Raw genomic sequence first — 5,511 nt, forward strand, 5'->3', positions numbered from 1 at the left:
ATATAATCTCGAATCAAGTCATTCTGATATATATTTTAATATTGAGAAATTATTGGAATATATTGAAAAAAATATTGAATTTAAGCTGAAATAAGATTGAATTACTAAAATGAAACAAAGTGTACAAAAGTACTACAATGTGCTAAAATTACCTTAAAAAATGTAAAATGTCGAAAAAACTTCAAAGACCAATTTATGTTGGATTCACTTGGGTAAAAATTTAATTTAAGAATAAAAACCTCAAATATTCCTAACAGTGGAAAAGCATAATTTTCATATAAAAATCCAGTTTCAAAAAACACAAAAATTTCTAACTACACTGGAAGACATCTTACCTCGAGACAAGTAGTTAGAGGTTATTATGATAGTTTAGTAGAAAATGCGATAAAGGAAAGTGTATTGACGCTAGTGAAACAACTGATGATGCACCAAGATATGCAAATGATGCTGGACGCTCACGCTTTAAAAACAACTCCTTTTTACTTGGGAAAAAAATTTTTATTTTTTAAAACCATCAAAAAACATTAAACCACACCAAGAAATATTTACTAATTATGGTAAAGAATGTTGGAGTCTTGTAATGAAAATTTGTTTAGGGTGAGTGGATTCAAATGGTTTGCAATGAATTTGTCTACGTTGTAGTGTGGTGTGTTTGTGGTGTCAATTATTGGTCGTAACTTAGGTAATGTGTCAAATTGTTTGTGCGTTTTAAGTAGTCCATGTGCTCTGGCAAAGTGCGCGCGAGTAGGTCGTAAGAAAGTATGCTCGGTTTCATTGATCTCACCCAGTTTTAGAAGTGTGCATAGATAGGATTGTAGAGTTGAAAGTCTACTTGAAGTAAGATCGCTTGAAATACGCTTAAATTTACAGGGATTTTTGAACAGAGAATTAAGAAGTTGACCTAACCAGAGCGGTTTAACAAGACAACTCTATTGCCTTTGTCAGGCTTCAGAATGGCTCAATCACTATTGAGTTTCTTGAATTTACGAATACGTTTACTATCGATATGGAATTGTTCTAAATCTAAATCTAAGTAATTATACGTAAAGGAGCTACTCTTTCGATGCTAATGATGCAATAAAATCTATACCTAAAGATCTATTTTCCCAAGGTTATAAGTTTGTCTCTTTTGATGTTGAATTCGTTTTCCCTAAAGTGCCTTTGCGTAAAACCATCAACATTGTACTACATCGCATTTACAAACAAATTATTATTAATATCACACTCCCAAAATTAACACTGAAAAAACTTCTTATTGATTAATGCACCAAAACTATATTTTCTTGCAACGGTATTTTTTATGAACAACTTGACGGCGTTTCCATGTGGTCGTCTTTCGGTCCCCTCTTAGCTAATATAATTCCCACTGAGTTTGAAAACATCATTGTCACTGATTTGATCAACTCAGGTGTCCTTAAGTTTTATTGACGTTATGTTGATGATACTCTTCTTCCTATGCAACATTCTGACATTCCTCATGTTCTTGCCAAATTTAATAGTTTTGATAAAAATATTAAATTTATATTTACTTTTGATGAGTTATCTGACTCACATGTCCACTTTCTAGACCTCAAAATAACCAATAATCACATTGATATATTTCGTAAAACAACTTATACTGGCCAATATTCACATTTTTCAAGTTTCGAACTTTTCAACTGCAAAACTACTTGGATCAATTCCCTTTTTTTTTCGCGCATTGAAGATTTGTTCTAAACAAACATTATTCAAAAAACAAATTCAAACACTCCAGTCTTTTATGTCATGGAATGGTTTCCCTCTTACTGTCCGGAAATTCTTGATTCATACATTCAAAACAAAAATCATAGCCAAAAATAACCCCCTCAAACAAAATACTGAGAATGACCTTGCTAAAATTTTCATTAGAATACCATATCTAGGCAAACAGGGTGAACGTTTGGTTTTCAAACTTCTTCGTAAAATTCGCCGTAGCTTAAAAATTACCATCAAACCTATAGTTATATATGAAACAAAAAGACAATTTTCTATCCCCAAAAGGACAAAATTCCGGAACTCTTAAAGCCAATGTTGTATATGAATTTAAAATCCAGGCTGTAGTCATACATACATAGGCAAAACTGAGGGAAACCAACACATTCCGATTCCTTCAAGGATTCCTATTACAATGTGAAATCTCATAGAAAATGAAAATTCTTACAAGAAGTGCTTTAGAAAATTTCACAGGAAATTGTAAACTTATAAAAAAGTATAATTTAAAATTGTCAAGGTTGTGGTCATACATACATAGGCAAAACTTAACGAAACCTACGCACAAGACTAACCCAACTTGCCACTAATTACAGTAATTCTAGTGCTATCTCACAACATTTGCTCATTTGTCCAGACGCCAACTACATCTCACAGCTTTTCTCATTTCCTGACGTTGACTCCGACCCCGATCTCACACGCGTGCCACTTAATCCTTGTAATTTGATTCCAAGTAACACCAAAATCTTATATCGCTGTAAAAATAATAATCCTAATCAATTTCTCATCTTAGAAGCACTTTTGATAAAACGCAATATGCCACAACTATATAGTGGTCTTAAAGCTTGTAAGAAATTATCTCCATTTTAATGTAAGTTTACTGGCTTATTCTTTAGTGTTAGAATTCTCTAATTACAAAACTGTCATTTCCACTTCTAAATATATAAGCGTTTCGCAGCCTGCATCGTAAACTATAAGTCTGATGATGTCTTTGGAATAAAGACAAAATATTACATCATCTTTTGTTTCAAACTCTTGTAGTATCTTGAGTATCAATAAAACGAGATGTCCCTCTTCGGAATTTGTTTTATTTTGTATTACTTGAAACTGTCTGTTTCTCCTGGTTACGTCCCGTTTATGTATGGTAATGTGACGATTTTTACTGTTTCATCCGGTTTTTTTGTTGATTTTTTCGGTTTGCGTTTTGTTTTGCATTTTCTATGTAGTTTTGTTTATGAAGTTGCTAGGATAATTGTTTTTAATATATAAGGAGTATTAGTAGCTGCGTTTTGTTTTTTTGGCTTCTTCAGTACTACAAGGAGTGTTTATCCTGTTAAAAAGTCTTCAAATGCAGCTTATTTTGCGTTATGTTGGATGATTACTGTTGAAATGGAGTATTTGGTCTGTGTGGGTGGTTTTTGCGGTATACTTGTGTGTTTAGTGTACCGTCATCTGTTCTCGTTAGTAGGATGTCGAAGAAGGTAAGTTGTTTGTCGTGTTCTTCGTCTTTAGTAAAGGTAATGTTCTTTGTGGTATTGTTTATGGTGTGTAGGATTTGTTCAGTTTTGTCTTTCTTGACTATGGCAAAGATGTCGTCGACATATCTTTTCCATAGTTTGATGTTTGTGTTGTTTGTGACTGATTGTGTTTCGAGGTGTTGCATGACAGCTTCTGCGAGGAAGGTGGATAGTGGTGATACCATTGGTGTGCCTAAAATTTGTCTGTAGTATGTGTTTTGGAAGGTGAATTCTGTGGAGAGGCAAAGGTTGAGTAAGTCTAGGATGTCATTTTTGTCTAGTTGTGTTGTAGCTTGCCAAGTTTTGTCGTTTATGAGTAGTTCGTTTGTAATTTGTTTGGCCGTGTCTAGTGGTATGGATTTGAAGAGTGATGTCACGCCATAAGATATCATGATTTTGACTGGTCTAAGTTTAATATTTTCAATACTGGCAAGGAAAGTGGGGGCATTTCTGATGGTGTGAGGTGAATTTTTGACTAATGGATACAGAATGTTATAAAGATATTTTGAAATTTCATACGAAGGTGATCCTGGAAGCGATACGATATGTCCAAGAGGGTTGTTTTCTTTGTGGATTTTTGGTAGTCCGTAGAATTTAGCTGTGGATTTATCATTAGGTCGGATTCTTCTGTAGTTGTTTTCGTTCAGTTTCTTTTTCTCTTTTAGTTGTTTCAGTTTCTGATTGATGCGGTTGGTGGTCGTTTTGCTGGGGTCAGTGGAGACGTTCGTAGATGGTGGTGTCTTGTAAAAAGGTTTCGGTTTTGTCGATGTCTTCTGATATGTCCATGATAACTGTTTTTGCGTCCTTTATCAGCTCGCAATATTATTATTTGGTCGTCGTTTTGTAGGTTTTTAATTGCTCGTAGTTCTTCGTAGTTTAGGGTGACAGGTGGTTTGTTGCAAAGGTTATTTGTGATTTTGTGACGAATGTCTTCTTTCGTTTGGTCTGGTAAGTTGGTTACTTTAAAGCCGACTCCTAGGTGGCAACGTAGGCAAGTTTGTTCGAGTCTTTAAAGTTGTTGTTTAATCCTTTGTTTAAAATTTTATTTTGCTGTTCGGTTAGTGGTTTGTTTGAGATGTTTTTGACAAATTCGTTTATGTTTGGATGAAGTTGTTTGTAACATCTGGATTCTTGTAATTTTCGATGAAGTTCGTGGTGTCGTTTTGTTCTATATGCGGATGTTGCTTTTATGATGTCTTCATAAATGGATTGGGCGTCTGATTGTGTAGTGTATCTTCTTACGGTATCTCCATTTTCTGGTAGTTTATGTCGATAGATTCTTAAGCGGTTGTGGGCATCTGATATCAGGACGTTTAATATACGGCGGCCGTTTGATTGTGCAATTTGTTGAGCGTGAGTTGTTTTTAATGGTGGTCGGCAGTTCATGCTGTTTGGTTGGATTCGTTTTTTTTTGCATTTGTGTTATAATTTTGTTTAAATTTACTGTGTTTATATATATATATATATATATATAAGATAAACGTTCTCCGGATTTTAAATGATTTTTATTGAGCTTTCGACTCGTTGCTCAATAAAAATCATTTAAACGGAGAATCTTTATATATTCAAAGCCTGGATTACAAATTTTCAAACTTATATATATATATATATATATATATATATATACAAAATGTATAACAATGTGCCCTCCGGCTATCACCATAGTAAAATGGTGACTCCTGCACTTGGGACACAGGACGTACGGTTACACATTGTATGGATTGTATTGTAGAGTCACCAGAGCGCTCAAACCTATATAGGTGAGCATTGCATAAAGCGAATGCGGTGAACGTCTCTTTATGAGACTCTCCACGCAATCCGAGAGCGCTCAAACTGCGCAAGCGCAGCGAGCGTAATATACAAAGTGTATAACAATGTGCCCTCCCGGCTATCACCATAGTAAAAGGTGACTCCTGCACTTGGGACACAGGACGTACGGTTACACATTGTATGGATTGTATTGTAGAGTCACCAGAGCGCTCAAACCTATATAGGTGAGCATTGCATAAAGCGAATGCGGTGAACGTCTCTTTATGAGACTCTCTACGCAATCCGAGAGCGCTCAAACTGCGCAAGCGCAGCGAGCGTAATATACACAGTGTATAACAATGTGCCCTCCCGGCTATCACCATAGTAAAATGGTGACTCCTGCACTTGGGACACAGGACGTACGGTTACACATTGTATGGATTGTATTGTAGAGTCACCAGAGCGCTCAAACCTATATAGGTGAGCATTGCATAAAGCGAATGCGGTGAACGTCTCT

The sequence above is a fragment of the Xenia sp. Carnegie-2017 genome, unplaced genomic scaffold (assembly GCF_021976095.1).
Source record: "Xenia sp. Carnegie-2017 unplaced genomic scaffold, XeniaSp_v1 HiC_scaffold_6, whole genome shotgun sequence".
In the NCBI taxonomy this organism is placed as follows: domain Eukaryota; kingdom Metazoa; phylum Cnidaria; class Anthozoa; order Malacalcyonacea; family Xeniidae; genus Xenia; species Xenia sp. Carnegie-2017.